The following is an 18375-nucleotide window of genomic DNA, read 5'->3' on the forward strand; positions in this document are numbered from 1 at the left end:
CATCTCAGGTGATCGTGTGTTCATTCGTATTATGTGTAGGCTTAGGTCCAATCATTTCGCTTTGGGCGCGCATTTGGCGCGTATGTGGCTGCGGCCTCGGATACCACGACATAGATCATCTTCTATGGTCTTGTGTAGAATACGAGGCTGCTCGACTCGTATCCCGCCTTGTTAGACGCAGTCCAGGGCATTGGAAAGTACTCAAACATTACGATACGGGACCTGCTGGGAGACTGCGACGAGGTTTACCTGAAAACTATCCTCGTTTTTTGCCGTGCTAACGGATCACTAGTGTGATCCCGATGCTTGAAGGGTTGGGTACCACATGGAAGAAGTTGCACCGGCCGATGCTATGGACGGACAAACCAACGAAAGGGAGAAGAAGAACACGAATGAGACCTCAAGATCGGACACAATCAAGGAACGTTCGAAATGGAAAACGATCAAGACCCCCGCTACCATCAGGACTACGAGCATGGAAACGCCTGCACACACTCCGGAATTAGATGCCCTACGTCAAGTAATGGTTAAGTCTTCAAAGTAGCGCCGGCGAGTCGATCAGGTGGTCAAGGAGTCTCTGTGCAGTGCAGTTATGCTGCTTCAGAGATTCAAAGATGCAGAGAACCAAAAGCCAACCGAGTAAATTTGCGCTGGATGAACTCTATGCGAGCCAGGGAACGTACTGCAGAAGGCCAACAAACCAAGGGTGCGTACTCCAACGTAGAAGGCAGTTAGGAATAGTACAGTTTCCTGATCGGTATGACCACGCGCGTAAGGTGTTTCAGCAGGCCTATCAGCCTATCAGGCCTATATTACCCATGGAGACAACGTGCTCTAGCTGGTCCTGGAAGCTTAACTTACTGTTAAGAAGCACTCCTAAATTTCTGACGCAACTTTTTCGCTTGAGGACAAAGCCGTTCAACATATAATCGAAGCTGAAGGGAGAGCGTTTCCAAGCGAATGTCATGAACTCTAATTGGTAGTTATTTTGAGTGCATTGTTTTGACAGTATTATAATTCGAACTGCCTGCAATTTTATTTTGGCAAAATCAAAACTACCAAAAATGTCAACAAACTAAAGCCTGCCACTAAAACGCTGATCTTTAGGTGACCCATTCTCATCGAAATAGAGAAGAAAAACTCAGATTGCATTTTGCCAACAAATAAATAACACTCCTGTGGCACCCCGTCCGTTTGCATCAAACGTTCCATTCATTCCCAATCAAAAATTGCATCTCCTATCATCGTTCATCTCCGAAACGTTTGCAAACAAGTTCTACGTCAAACGGCTAAGCGCGCGATGGACGCTTATCATGCGTCACAGACCAAACCAAAACACAGCAACTACAATGCATCCACGAACCCGTATGTAACTGGGACGATAATTTTCTCGGAACCCGTGCCAACGTAGCGTTTTCGCAAGAACCACTATTTATTTCTCGCTATCCACAAAACCTGGCTGCAAAAACACGCTTCCGGCTGAAGGTTGACAAGCGGCAGATGCATGGAGAGCCAAACAAACTACGCATGGTGTGTTGATTTATGTTCCCACTGCACCAGTCACTTGACCGTGATTTGAATAAACAATGCACTTATTTGCTGATGCACATCAGAACCGAAAAAAAAAACTAATGGGCGCACGGTCTAGCACACGGCCAATGTCATCCGGGATTCGGGTTTCGTAGCAATTTTCGCAATCGTGTTTGTAGATGCGCACATGCTGAATCCTAAATGTTACCACGATTCGAAGAACAAATCTTCAGAACACTGCAAACAGATGTGATGGGCTGACAATGATATCGTTAGTAAAATATTTAGACAGGGAGAAAAATTCAGAGAAAAAAAAACCAATCTCACTAGTAAAAGCGACATGAAATTAGGTTGCTTGCAAGTGATCAACTGTGCCCCCGATGCAGTTGCAGTAGTGAGGAGGACAAAATGATAGCAAAGGGATTGTCACTAACGTTGGCTATATGGATGATACATAGCGGGGAGCCGTTCTTGCTGATCAGCTTTTTGGCAATGGTTCAAAACCTTCCCCCTCGGGCGGGGCCTTGACGATGACGTGCAGATGTTGGTCAACGATTTTTATATGCGAGTAACAGTGAGTACACGTGAGGTGTTTGCTCCAATTAGAGAAAAAGTATTAAAAAGAATTGAACATATTGCAAAAGCGGTGCAAGAGTTGAAAAAGATAGTTGAAAGATGTATAAAAATAAAGAAACAAAAATTTAAGTCTTGAAAAATATATTAAATACTACTTAAACGTATAAGAAATAAATTCACAAAACAATAAATGAGAAAACATAGGACATTTGCAAACGAAGGTGAAGGAATTTGAAAACAAATCATATCAATGAATAAGTCAGCAAACGCTCTACAAATTCTTAATAGCATTATGAAATTTTTTACTCGTTGCACCCATTGTTCCTAAGACTCCTGATGCTCCTTCGTCTACAGGCCCGGTTTGTCCTGCAATGATGCAAACGATGTGACGCAAACGATGCACCCCATTGAATGAATAATGGACGGGTTTGGCGACGTGTCCCGGCATCAAGAACAATCATTCTGCTGGCTCTATTATTGAGAATGGCGAACATTCCCTAGCAGAAGCATTGCGCCAAGATGCGCCCTGATGAAATATTAACAGGTGCTAATTCTGACCTTCGGGGACCACACTACAGCCACTGTTAAAATTTATTATTAAAATTCGTGAATGCCACACACTAAAGAGATGCATTTGCGAAACAGCCAATCGCTTGATGAGAAACTGGCCAGATGATGATTATTAACAGTGTCCAATGTCCAGCCGGAAAATTTATATTTGAAAAAGATTTTACCTTTACAGCCCCCGACAGTTGTGCTTGAACGAGCTCTCAAACATCAAACGAAACAATAAAGAAAAGATGGACAAGGAGTTTTTTTTATTGCACTCCCTTTCAATGTGCGCTTTCATTTGCATTGTGAAACAACCGTAAGCACAAACGCGCTTTCAAAATTCCAATCCAACAGTTTTACGAGATTTTTACACCTTTTGGTCGGCGGGCGGTTTGAAAAGTACCTTGCGCCTCCATCGGGTTCCGTTCGCTTCGCGAGCTACACAACAAACTCCGGACTTTGGGGGCGAAATAAATCAACCCGTTTATAGCGACACTAAGAAGAAGGCGTGAAAAGTTGCCGACTTACTCAAAGAAATCTCCCTACTGCAGAGGTTCTCAAGGCACTATTTTACTTCGGAAAAGCATTTTCCTCACTCGAAAACCTACCAGAGTGTGTGAAGCAGCGAGTTGAGTGTTCGCTTTCGGCTTGCTAATAAAATGAAAACCACACCCTTGCCTCGAATTTACGACCGTACCGAGCTGATCGACGAGCTACAAATTAATCATTTTTCGTGGGACCCGCGGTTCGCCTAAAACACTACTCCACACTTCAGCGTCAGTGGTCAGTGTGGGAAAGGACCATCGCCGGTCCACTCTTCCAGACAGACAGACGGAAATGGTCAGCGCGAACCATTCACACCCAGCACATCGTGTGTCATCGTTCGTTCCCACCTTCTTGGCGTTCGGAGTAAACGAGCACCAAAAAGACCACACATACGGAACATTCCAATATAAATTTTATAGACTTTGGCTCCCGTCTGGCTTCGCTTTGCGAGAAATGTGTGAAAATGGATATGCGAATTCATCTAGAAACACAGCTGACGGGGATGCAGAGATTAATTAAATAAATACCGCACGCTTTTCACACATGCACGTGTCTGTGCTTTACAGCGGTAATAACTCTCATCATGCAAGTTTACATTTACTTCACACCAGCGGGGGAAGAGCAAACGATGAGCTAGGTAAGTTCACGGCTTGTGTCCATTCGTTGTGGTTGATCTAATATTTTTATTATTACTGTGAGTGTAAATTAAGATATCAACTTTGTAGTTATGCGGCACGTGTTCAGTGCTAAAATATTAATGTTAATAATGAGGCTGTTCAGCTATGTTCAGCAGACGAACGGAAAGGATTAGCTATTCTCTCGTACATCTCTATTCTATGAGACTTATTTGGTTTGGTTTTGTTTTCAAATTATTCAATTTTCATATTGATGGATCTAGAGAACAAAGTTTGCCCAAACACATTATCTCCTGCACTAGCTTTGTATCTTTCTAGTTTCTTGTTTGATTTTAGACTAATAAAATCAACGATTTTTTAATTCTTTTTTTTCAATTTTTACTTTGAAATCTTCATTTTTGAACAGAAAGCTTATATATTTATTGTTTTTTATACCTATTTTTGTATTGTTCTGTTTTTGATTTCTTTTATGTTTATTTTTACATTTTTACAATTTTTTTGTGTTGAGAAAGAGATGTATATCTAATTGAGTATAGTTCAAGAATTAAATTCTAATTTAAGTTATTTTTTATTCATATAGGACGGCCCAGCCATATTGCTAAGTTAAGTTATTTATTCATTTTTTTTTCGTAAAGGACGTCCAGGCCGTATTGCTCTAAGTTAAGTTGCTAAGAAGTTAACAAAACTAATATGGATTGAAAAGTGTTTTTTCCAAATTTCTTTGAACTGATACCGAACTAAAGACCTGCGCTATTTCACATCAGGCAACAATGAGACTTTGAAACCATTTTCCAATGAATCTACTTAGTTTTTTTTGTGAAATTTAGTTGAACATTTTAGAAAAACGTTACTTTCAATGGATGAATCATAAAATCGATTATTAGTCACTTTTTTATTCTGATGAAAATATAGCTGAAACACATAAGACAATTCATCAGCTTTAAAATTCAAACAAAAAAATCTTTACAGTTTTAGGCATCTTTTTTATACATATTTTATCTCTAGGATTGGGTAGATGTGCTGATAAAAAGTAAATTTTTTTGAGTTGCCTAATTTTAGGTTTTTTTTAATATTATACAATCATTGAAGCACCTTAGGACAAAAACGAAATAATATGCGGTAGATCGTTCAGTTGCTGATGATTTGATTTTTTTATTTATTATGAAGTATAACTGCACTTCGCCGTATTGTTAGTTGCTGATGATCATTCTACCAAAATTTGGTAAAGTTGTACCCAATAGAAGTATCGCTTTTTTTATTTCAACCTTTTTGTGTAGTGGACAAGAAAGTGGTCTTATATTATTGGCAGTCACTGTATTCAACTTTTTATTATTATTTTGTTTAATGTATAGGCAATTTACCCACTCAATACAGACTAAATACAAACATTTTCATCATATCTTTAGAGACGGCTCCTTTCATATGGACTCTGCCGGACGTGGGATCCACTCCACCAATGATAACTACGCCATTAAAACTCCCTAACCTCTCTTTCATCTTCTCCACCGAAGCAATAGCGATTCAATTAGCCGCCGACGAAGGACTACAGACCGACAGTGCTAGTGTTCTGGCTGCCTTGGAACACGGCACCTCGAAAGACCCTTACATACAGCTCCTTGACGACATCCATTCCTCACCCGAAATCGTTTGATGTTGGATTCCGGGTTACTCCGGAATTCACGGTAACGAAAAAGCCGATCAACTTGCCAACAATGTTCGACTCCGCACTGATGAACCACACAACACCCTTTCACACCAAGATACCATCCGCTTTACCAACACCCTTATCTTCCAACACTGGAACCGGGAAGATACCGAATCCAGCCACATCCAACGAGTCCTTTCCCGTCTTCGTATAGATTATACCCACCTTACACACTCGTATCTCCTAGAAAAATCCAGTCCGCCACTCTGCAGCCTCTGTGGTGTTGATATCACCGACCCATCTGCCAACTAGACACCGATTACACGACCATTCGATCACCCAACAAACTTCATCAGAACCGCCTTATTCGATTTTTACGGATCAGTTTTTTTTTTTTTTTTATTCATGAGGGACGGCCTGGCCGTATTGCTTACAATAAACTTAAAATTAGTATACTCCTTTCCTCTTTGCAGGGAGACATTTCCTTCTCCGAGCTGTGAAAGGGCACCATATCCCGGGTGTGCTCGGTTGCTTTACGGATCAGTTATTTATATCGAAAAATTTAAGCAATAGTTTTAGCTTATCCATTATCATATGCCATAATCGCAAAAGCGTTCCATAATATTTAAGAAACACCTGCAATAGGTTTGTATTAGATTATACCACTTATTTATACAATACAGAGGCGAATGTAGTCTCTAAGACTTAAAGCCTCAATAAAAAAGAAAACGAAACAACATTTATAATGCATGGGCAACGCAACTCTTGGGTAGCGCTGGAAAGTAGTGGATCAAGATAATATTTTTGGGAATGCTGGCCATATGCAAAGGAAAAAAAATCATTTTTCATAGTTTTTTTACAACGCTTTAAACATTTTTATTTCTAATTTTAATATCCAAGCTATAATTTCGTCCTTTTCCATCCTTTGTTGGGGGGAATTATAATCATCATCATCATCATTGCTTATACATTATTAATCTCTCTCAGCTTACTTATTTTAATTCGTTATAAAATTTCCTTGACATTTTCCGTTTTTCTTTTATTTTGAAATGTGTAGTATTTTCATTACGAAATAAAAAAGTGTAGTATTTAAGCTTGACTTTGGCACTATTTCTATTCTATCTTTTTCATATGAAAAGATACAAAAGAGATTGTCTCTTCTGACTAAGGTGTTAAACTGGAGTGGTTAATTCTTGTTTTTGTTAAAACCAGTAATTCTTCATTTAATACTCTTTACACTAAAGTTGATCATTGAACTCAGGAATGTACAAACATATTTTAGGAATAACTGGTAAGACGCAGCTTTACCCCATGCTGGTGAGATGAGTAATTTGAATAGTTTACACAAATTGAGCAAATTCCATTTAATCTCAGTCCCACCATGCTGCTGGCCATGTAACGAATGATTTCATTTAAATAAACTGAACGGCCACCAAGATAAATTATTCAAAAACAATTCTAACACCTCCTCGAGCGTACCGTTGGCCCAATTGTTCACAGCAACAACCGCTCTAGACAGTATTTAATCTCTCCATTTTGCTCTCGCAGGGAAAACATGATTTACACTGCATTATGCAAATTACCGTCGAATACGGGTGCACTCAAACCCGCTCGAAGTCGCATGGAGGGAATCGGGGAGAGCAAAAAAACAATTCCTCCCGGCTAACATCGAGAGTCAAACAGACAATCCTACTTAGTGTAATGATTCTAACATAGTGCTGCCCACCCGAAACGTGCAGCTCACGGTGTGCAACGGGCAAAGCTATAATTTGAGCACGCTGAATGAAATATTGTACCGCGCCAGCCAGAGTCAGTCGATGGTTTTGTCTATTTTCCTTTAAGCGATACCAGCAGCAGCAGCAGCAGCAAGTACAATAACAAATGCGCAATGGCAAAGGATGTGAAAATTTTTGGCAACGGACAAGTTGGTGTAGGTGAGGTTGGGGCAGTTGTGCGAATTATTACATTTAATGTTTATTACCGCCATGTTCCCGCTACTTTCTCTCCACTAGAGAGCGAGAGAGAGGTAGTAAATGAGATGTACGTATTATCCTTTGCCATGGACAGACTGGTGAGCTGATGAGATTCAAATTGAAATAATCATCACTCGTCCTTGTAATCACACAGTGTCGCACATGATGCTGTCATCTGTGTGCAGCATGCTTTTGGACTGTGTACCAAGTACTGTAATTCATTCACTTCCGAAAGGCAATGCGGATGGATGTAACAAACATGTTTAAGCGAATTAAGCTGGTAGTAGATGAGTTAAAATCAATTTTGAGTGTCATGTCACTGGAGTCTATTTCAATCCTAGACCATAACTTGGTTATATGGGATACAATTATACAGAAATGTATTCAGTTACATCGATTTTCTTCCCCGTTGGAAGCGTTAATTATAGTCTTTTTACATGAAAAAAGGAAAATAAAGGGCCCATTTCTTCCTTGCGAATTTTTCCTATTTATTATTGCCTATTATTGTCTCATTGTGTTATGAGAATTTTATTCAAAAAAAAAAAAAAAAATAGCTCCACTCCATTCGAGAATCCTGAATATTTAAATTCAAAATTAATTCCATTTTATGTTCGAAGATTTTTCCCTAGACAAACAGCATCAGAGTGGTGAATCATTTAGCAGGAACGGGCTGGAAATATTGATACAAAAATAAATCCCAAGAGAAAACGGTCAGTAAACAAGTCCCAGAAATCACTTTAGTTATGAGTTTGTGACCGAACTATTCCGTTCCGCACACGGGTTTATAGTCAAAATTGTGTGTTATTTTCATTTATGGTCTTTTATATGTTGTTATCCCATTCATCACAAAAGTATGTCCGCTAAACTTCACGCGCCGGAACCTAGTGAACTGCTTGATCCGATCGTGGATCATTTTCTCTTCCGAAAGCTCATCTATCATTCTTTGATTACTGTTTGACATTTCTGATCAATATTGCTTCAGGGTTAATAGCAAGGGCGTCTTTTGCCTTAAAAGGCAGCTTGCTGAAAACTTCCTAGACTTTTATAGAACAACTTATTGGCGGGAGAAACATATATATTTTAGTAAGATTACGACCCAAAGGATACAGCCTAGAAAATCAAACATTTGTACACTGTTGTCGGAATAAATTGCTGGAATGATCTGCACAAAGCTTAGTTTTTAGTTTTTTGCTTTCTTACTTTATTTAGTTATCAGGAGCAACAACCGCTTCACGATCTTGACCTGCTCCAACAATCCTCCATACCGACTACAGTCTAGTGCCGTCATCTGCCCGGCCGCATCAACGCCATTACTCCCTCTCATATTGGGCCTACCACAACACTATTTCTGTCCATGTGGACGGCCTTAAATGGTTTTAAAGGTTTCAAAGTTAAGAGGGTTTCGTCAAATTTGGACAAACTCCATGTCTCAGAGGCGCATATGAGAATGACCGGTGGGCTGCCAGCACTCTTAAGTAGCTCGTGTAGATCAACATCTAAGTTGTTATCGATGCTAACTGTCGGAAGTCCATTCATTGAACTCATTGAACATGAAAATCTGGCGTCAGGATTAAAGCTAAATAGTTTAAAATCCTGGATCAATGTTCTTCCAACTGATGGATACCTTCTTTTTGTTGATGATATCAAAATCTTTCTCCCCGTGTCTTCGTCTTCCCACTGTCGATCTCTCCAACGCTCTCTTAGTAACTTTTCTGTTTGTTGTTTGAACAATGGGTTGGTGCTCTGCCCCCTCAAATGTTTTGTCGTCTCTTTCGGGAGGCCTTCTGCTGGTCGGCTGTTATGGGACTACTCATTATGCGGCACCCAAATAAGTAGAGTAACCACCGTTAAAGATCTTGGGGTCTGGTTGGATGAGGGACTCTCGTTCGATGAACACATTAACCATGTAGTTAACAAAGCTAATAGAGCACTAGGCCTAATTTTCCGCATGGTTTATGAGATCAGAGATCCTTTATGTTTAAAGGCACTGTACTGATGCTGGGTTCGCTCCGTTCTGGATTATGCAAGCGTAGTGTGGACCCCAGCCGAAGAAACCACTATGCAAAGAATAGAGAGAGTTCAGAGCAAGTTTACGCGCCTCGCTGTCCGTAGATTTCTACACGGCTACACCGTTCCTGTGCCCTCATATACTCTCCGATGCCGTATGTTGGGTTTAATAGATATTAGATCCCGCCATTCGCACGCGCAGTCCTACTTCATCGCATATATCCTTTCATCTGAACTCGACGTTCCTTCACTTTTATCTTCTATACCCCTGTATGTCCCTTCTCGTCGACTTCCTGATAGACCACATATATTTATCCCTTCCCTCCGTTCGCTTTTTGGCTAGAATGATCCTTAGTTAAGAGATTACTTTTCTTTCCGTAGAGATCACGAGCTTTTCGACTTCAACTTTTCTATTTCCCACTTCCGAAATCGCCTTCTAAAGTCCAATACCTTTACTTCATAAAAATCCTTCATCTCTAATGACTCCTTATCATAATTTCTCCCCCTACCCTAGATTAAGCATATACATTGTGTAGCCGTAGGGGCAGACAATTCGAATTTTTATAAATAAATAAGTAATACAATAATGCTAGATTTGTGTCATGGCTTAATTTTTAGCCAACAAAACTGGACGAAATGAATGTGACCGGTAAGTGTAATTTCAGTTAAAAATAAACTTAACATTAAATTCGTTTAACCCCATACAACGAGGATTAACATATATTGAACAGAAGAAAAAAAAATCAAACTCCCACAATGATTCATATTTCACGATAAACAAGCAGTTTGCAAAATGCGATATCAAACCGGCTGACTGACCTTGAACAAGGAAGAACCGAAACGAACGTGATGAAATTTTTGGTGTAGTATTTTTCCATTTACAAAAGTAAACACCTCGTTAAGCTGCATGTACCAAGTATTAACCCGAAGGGACAGTAAGCACCGTCCGTCACCAGCGATAAGCTGATAAGCGTCACGATCCACCGTCACGATTGTCACTCGTTCGTCTGCAGACCGAAAGACGATCTCGAGGAAAGATCTCGAGACAGTTGTTTATCAACGGACGATGGGCCACGACCCATGCATAAACCTCTGCCAGAATGTGTGTGTGTATGTCACGCTTGTTCTTGCATTTCCCATCCTAAATGCCATCTCATCTTCCTGTGTCCTTAGTAGACACATAATTTACTAACAGTGATAAAAATGTTGAAAATAACAACGAGCAACAACAACAACAAAAAACCCACCCGGTGATACGATGGCCAAAAAGAAAGCACGGGTGAAAGTATTTTTAGCGGAAAAAGGGAAAGAAAAACCTTCACATTTAGCAAACGCTTCAATGGTGGTGCGAACAGTGCGCAGACGGTTGAGGATGGGTTATGTAGACAAGTTCCAACAACGATGAAAATTGTTCATCATGCTGCAAAAGTGATCCTTTTCCTCGCTCTGCTCTTTGCAGCAGCATTCGGGGTGGGAAACATAATAAGGCATAACGACAGCTTTTCATGTTTTAGCTGCCATGTTCTTTTACATGCCCTTTTTAAATTGTTAGTACAAGTTGTTTACTAAAAACTTACGGCGGAAACCAGGTACACGGAATAGATAAGCTTGTCTTATCACTGTGTAACGAGCTCAGTGTAACCACAATCACGTGCATATCATTTAACGTAAAATGTGATTGAAATTAATTGCCTCCTGCTGCTTGCATTTTAAGTTGTTATCAGAGCAAACTCGCTGGCGTATGTGAAAAGCAGTTAATGGTTAATGTTTTAAAAACCTCGCTTTTACTGCACCATTGTGATGCGACAGGGGGTAATCTTTACGATTCACCCACACCCACCAAGGGGGAAGAATTAAATTGAACATTCGCGCCAAGACGATGGTGGCGCGTGTGGAATGTCTCGTGCCGCGCGTGTTTTCAGGAACGGACCGCTACCGGGCGTGTGAGTTGAGAAAATTTGCTGCTGTTGCTAAAAGACACCATCGCGCCGCATACATCCATATTCATTCGCCTTTACATCTCATGATTGGGAAAGATCTTTGGGGAGACTTCCACACACACACACACACATGAGAGTTTGAGATGGTGCGCTCTGGTGACTGAAATAAAATGTATCACACGAGACGAGTATTATTATCACCATCGCTGAATGGACGTACGGAATGAGCGTTTTCATATACGGAGAAGGAAGGAAAACAAAAAAAAAACCCCATAAAACCGTGACGAGCCTCCCTTCAATCTGTGCGACTGTGTTGATTGTCGCCGATTGTGCAATACGCGGATGATGTTTATCGCGCCACTTGGTCGTAATTTATTGGCTGCCAGATGCACAAAATGCTTTTTGATAGATGTTCGTAGCTTAAGCTGATTTTAATTAAATGCAACCACCGTTCACGGATATCCGTATATTGGAATGTACGCCTAAAAGTATGCATTACACACAACTAACCTACATTTTTTGAGTTTTACAAATATTTTACCATTACCAAAGAAGCCTGTTTTTCGTTTTCTAATTTACTAACTTACTTGGCCTGCCAAGTCTCCTCTGTTCACGTGGAAGACCTAAAAAGTCTTCACGGGCTGGGCCGTCCGGCGTCATTTTAACCACATGACCTGCCCATCGAAGCTTGGCGAGTCTAATACGCTGTACGATAGTGAGCGGTTCACAGAAATCCTTCTGAGCATCTGCCTCTCAAACGATGTCACATAGAGGTATGTAAGTACCGGGACTATTAAAATTCTATATAGTTCCAGCTTTAATACTCGCGACAGGTGTTTTGCATAAAACAGTTTCTAAGAAAAGCAGAACTGAGGGGCAGACATTTGACCCGAGATATATGAAGTTTTAGACGATCTCGAAGCCTATCCATACGTCACCCTTGCGTAGGTCGGGATTTACTATCAGGGCCACTGGTGGTGCCATCATCAATTTAGTTTCTGCCTCCATAATCTCGAACCCGAGTTTTTCCGTCGTCTGCTCGATCCTGTAGAAGTTGATCTTCGAAGATTCCACCTCCGAGTCGCGGATGGCCCTCTCTAGCGCTAGGTTGAAGATTAGACAGGCTATCCCATCTCCTTGACGCAGACCTTTGGTGGTAGCCCCGAGAGTTTTCCATCCGACAGGTAAACCTGGACGTTGGTAATTGTCAATCGTACTAGTGTGGTAAGTTTGGCCGGGATTCCAAATGGGTTCATTGCTACGGCCTTGAAATTGATGAAGAGATGGAATGTGTGGAGCTGCCAAGATCACTCCAAGATCTGTCGCATGGTGAAGATCTGGTCAGTGGTAGATTTCCCGTATCGGAATCCTCTCTCTGATAGTTTCCAATTATCTCCTCTTCATATGGAACAAGTCGAACTTGCAGTATAAGGGAGTATATCTTGAGGGACTGTGATACCCGTGTAGTTACTGTACTCTAGCTTATTTCCCTTCTTGTATATGGGACATATGATGCCAGAATTTCAATCACAATGCATCGGTTCGCAATCCCATTCCTGAACCTCCGTTTTTTTATTAGTTTCGCTTCGAACAGTATCCTTATGCTTTCTTGTACTAAAGAGATATCAGCTGAACCAGTAAATTCACTACAATAATTCCTTCACACCATAACGCTGTTATAAAACATCCAGATGGCTTTTAATATTCATCACTAGGAAGCTGCAAATTTTAACCAATCTACCAAAGAAAAACCCCTCGCCCCTGAGAGTAGGTTAATGGATGATGGAAAATGGTACAAGCATCATCAAGAACGCCTCAACAACCTCAAGTTCTTGTAAAGGGCGGACATACCCTTCCACCAGCACTATCAATGGATGCATTATTTATTCTCATAAAAGAAGCTGGTGAAAACCCGGACTCCTTTTCAAAAGCAAAACAAAACCCAAAAAGAAAAAGAACCCTTTACTGATCCCGGGCAGTGGAGAATCGCAAATGTCAACCCCGTGTGGTCCAAGCTGGGAGAAGTTTTGTGAGCTTTTTTTATTCTTTCCGCTTGAATCACCCACCCACCCTACCTGTGTTCTACCGCATCGAGCTTCGTTTCAATTGCAACGAGTTTTATTGATTTTCATACGTAGAACGGTCTCATGGGTGAGGCCCCAGTTTGTCCGGATGATCCTGCTGGCGGGAGGTGGGAGCCATCTACGCTTGGGTTGGTCATTGATTTAAATGGATAAGCTGCCCGCCAGATCGGTCGAGCTACTGAAGGTGCAAACAATGCATACCGTGCGAGGGACCAAGAAGGACAAAAGACCGAGGAAAGATGGGATGCCTCGGAAGGGACGGCTGGAAAACTCTCTCTCTCTCTCTCTCTCTCTCTCTCTCTCTCTCTCTCTCTCTCTCTCTCTCTCTCTCTCTCTCTCTCTCTCTGTCTCTGTCTTTGCTTTCCGTTTAAATAATCGATGCAAAGCGTAAACGGTGTGTGACTTCTGTTACGTATTAATAAGATTAAAAGTCTGCGAAGGATATTTCAATCAGGAAACGTTTGTTTTAAGCAACAGGTTGCATGGGACAAAGCGCCACAAACTATGCGTTGTGTGCTACGGACATAATTATCAAAAGGAAAAGAACAAAACGTTAACGTACCTTATAATTTCTGCTTAATATTCACGTGCCAAATTAAAACAACACCACCAACCGGACACCTTACAACGCACGCCACCAAACTTTGCTCTCCAATCTCCGATTCTAGGTCCGCCTCTTTTTGTGAGCCTTCCCCCCAGGGGGACCTGTAGGCCTGCTACCCGTTAGAAATGTAAACACCGACCCGTACGGCCACGAACAGGGATAAATATGGAAACCCACGACAGGTTACACACACAAACAGCCCGACCCGACCGAAGGATCGGGTGCGTGTGGAGGAATTTCGACATTTGCGCAACATTCCCAGTCGTTCTGTTGCCCAGCGCGCCAGCATGTAGCTCCTGGCATGGAGGCAAAATTTGAACCTTACCGCTTTCATTTCCGTCGCAAATGCTCATTCTTGGTGGGCGGACGGTTGGAGCAAATATCGCAAGGACATCTACTTCCTCGGCAAGCAAGTCGTCGGTGGGCCGTGTAGGATTACGCGTACCACTTACCGGAGAAAAAGGTTCTTCTTGATATCAGGACCGTCTAGAAAACCCCAGTAGTGTCACCCTACTTCCAGTGGGCTGAGAGTGCTGGTTTCGCCGAAAACATACTACCGGACGCAACTGCGCATGGACAACCGGTAGCGTGGTTTCGACGACTCTGTTTGTAAGCACATTGGACCTCGTCGGTACGCTTTCTACGGGTTGGTTTATTTTATTTTTTTCGAAGGCAATGTTGGACGATGGGGTTGGAGCTCATTTTCCAAATCTAGAAAGGTCGCGGCCAGGTAGACTGATTGTGTAATTTGCCGCATAGTTCTGGTTACATACTTTCATCGCATGAATGCAACGTCTAATGAGATTATTATTTCTTGGCCTGGCCGAGGTACCAGTTCCAAAGAAAGGTTGGAGAGCTTTTGAAAAAAAAATTTTGGATGAAAAAGTGCATAAAAATAGCGTTGCTTTATGTGGCGTAATATTCATTATGACATCCAGGAAGGATCGGTGCTAAATAAACATCTCAGAGGGCTTGCAACCAGGACCCTTCTAGGACGCACCGACAATCGCATGGCTTACTAGGCTTGCTGATACAATCTTAGTTGGTTAGTCAAGTCTTCACTACGGAAGGACTGCCCGAATGCCGCCGTCCTGCCGTATGAAGACCTGCGCCGCATCACCATCACCATAATTAATAAAATAACTACATTTTTACAATCAGCTATGAAACACAAATTATTACCTTTATATATCAGCAAATATCTCGAATATCTTCCAACTCGATCATCAGTTGAGCTGAACTATCACTTCTTCCGGAGGAGCCTCAATCAACGACACAGCGCTGACCATACAGTTTCGGATATTGCACCGGATTTCTTGGACATTAGTTAACACGTGAAAGATACACAAAATGCACCAGCCAGAACATGCCTTGCGTACCTTTTGTCCGAAACATGAGCCTAACAATTGCAGCCTGTATCCTTCCGATGAGACTGCTACCGACGCGTTGCACTTGCATCACATATGCACTACCGACGAGAGCTAACTGCACCGCTTCATGCACGTGTTTAACGAATTTTACTTTACCACATATCACTCAGTACAATATCCACTAACTAGACACCATCTAATAGATAATCGAACGTTCACACGTGGTGAAATATTCACCGAAAACATAATTCACAACTCTATCTTTGAGTATATAGGACGCACGGCACGAGAAAACAATAGCGTACGGCACCAACACACGGGCAAATCAAAACCATATCACAACAATTCAATGTCAAAGTTCGAATGACAACTGGAGTGTGGAGAAATTTTTGAATTTTTGCTATTTATTACTTTTGAATTCATAACTGGTAAATGAGCAATCGAAAAGTGTACTTTTTTTTATCTTTTACCCAGAGTTGTTTTGAAAAGAGTAGAATAAAACAATAAAAAATAAGTTTGTGAATTTGTCATCCAAGCGACAAAAAATGGCATTAAGCCGTGCGATGGACGTCGATGAAAGGAGGCTGTCAAACGTTGTTTGTAAACAATTCCATATTCATGCAATAAAAAAAATGCTTTCAAGTGTAAAAATAAATCCGGCAAATTAAAACTACGGTTGTTCTGCGATATATGAATGTATGAAATTATTCAAGATATAACGAAAATCTTTAATTCACTATTGAACTCCATTTTCTTCTTGGCCTTCCCGATGTTGTGCTCGTCGAATATACATCCCGATCCTGGGCTGTATTCTTCCAACCGCAACTACTTTCGATCTCCGACCGTACTTCACAAGGCTAGCAGGCATTTTTCCAGCAATCTTCGGGATTGTCCACCGCCAGAACTCGTGCTCGTAAATGGCGAGTGCATTGAAGTTTTCGCGTTTTACTGGAGACATCAGAATTACAGGAGTTTGTGTAGACCGTAGTGGGCACAATTTCCCTGAACAATGAATTACGAAATAATTGTTAACTGAATTACGTTGAGAACTGAAGATAGGATCGTACTACGATAGTAGAGCTCATCTACTATCTCGAGATCGTTGTCATCAAATAATAGGTTAAATAGAAATTTACCATTGACAATACGGCATTGGACCGTCATAATCAATTTTAAATAAGAAATTTACCATCCAATCACGCTCCTTGTGGTAGAGGTACGGAAACGTACTTAAACGTACCAGACTTGACGATATTCTAGACAAGTAGAGACCAACACATAGACCTAGAAATAAACCTTAGCAAAGCCTTTCACCGAACTTGGCGTCATGCCATCCTTGAACAATTGTCCCGCTGGGGCTTTGGTGGACTTTTAACCAAGTTCATTGAAAGCTTCCTCACGGGCCGGACACTCAGATAATTAATAGGCGACGAATTATCTAGCCGCTACACACTGGAGAATATAGTACCACAAGATGGAATCCCTTTTTTGCTCTATTCCTACGTAAACCCAAGCGTTCCTTTATGCAGGTGATATTATTCTGGTACCGTCTTTTCGTTACGCTGGCTAGTCTCGCAAACTCCTGCAAACAGGGGTTGACAAGATTCGGCTGTGGTCGAGAAAGACGGGTTATGAATTATCATACGCTAAATCCAAAATCCTCCACATACCGGCAAACAATAAATTTTATAAATACACAAATACCAAACACACGACTGCCGATATACTCGCCGTAACCTTCGACAGACGCCTTTCCTTTGTTCCGCATTCCAATAGGATTAAGAAGGAAGCAAACAACCGGCTGAACCTGTTCCGGATGAGACGCGAGCGAGCAACTTTCGGGAAGAGAGTGGATTACCTCCTTCCTGTATTTGGTATAATGATTCTACATCACAAGAGATTCTTTAGCCGGCGAGGCCACCCTAGTCGATGAAGCTCCCCTTTCCATCGGGGTGTCTCCCCTTGATCGGCGATCCCCTTGAAACGAGAAAGCTGACCGTCTGGCCAACAGAGGTGGGCTTCGTCCAACAGAAGCACACAACACCCTTTCCTGACGGGATCCGCCATCCGCTTTACCTACACTGGAACTGGCAGGTGGTGTTTTACCTAGACCACAGCTACAAACACCGCCTCATCAATCACAACCCCGCTTCATGGGAAGATATCGAATCCAGCCCCCACTAACGAGTCCTACTCCACCTTTGAATAGGACATACACGCCTGACCCATTCCTATATCCTCATCAAATCAAGTCCTCCACTCTGCAGCTTCTGTGGTGTTGACATCACGGACTGCCTCATTCTTACCCATTGCCAGTGGCGGATTAACCTATGGGCGGGATTGGCGGCCGCCAGGAGGGCCTCGCCGGTACAGATGTATTGGTGCCTCGTTTATTAAACCATCCCTTACCTCACCGCTCAACATTTGCGATTTAGATAGAGAGCCGCCACTGCGTGAAGTTGGGCCCCGGTAGCCCTTCCGTCAACGCCTCCAACAACTTGGATTGCCATTGCCGGCTGCCATGAATACACCGCACACCGAACCATCTGCTAACTAGGCAAAGACTTCGGAACCATTTCATCACCCGACAAGCAACATCAGCACAAGCTCACCCGTTTTATTCGCATCAGTAGCCTGTGCAAAGATATATAATTTTATATCGGAATAGCTTTCACAATCAAGGAATCATGTAATTAATAATCATAGTTTTAAATTAAGTCATATCTTCAATAACTTGTAACCCTAAATGTAATAATATAAATAGGCTAACGAGATCTTAAAGACTCAAAACCTACATTAACGAAATATTCCATCTGAAAAGCGTTGCCTTCAACTTATAGGAAGCTTCCGATTCGCGCTCTATTTCGGTTAGAGTTCTCAGGAAACAGGTATTCGTCGCATCGGTCTTCAATC

This window comes from Anopheles maculipalpis, chromosome 2RL (assembly GCF_943734695.1).
Source record: "Anopheles maculipalpis chromosome 2RL, idAnoMacuDA_375_x, whole genome shotgun sequence".
NCBI lineage: Eukaryota > Metazoa > Arthropoda > Insecta > Diptera > Culicidae > Anopheles > Anopheles maculipalpis.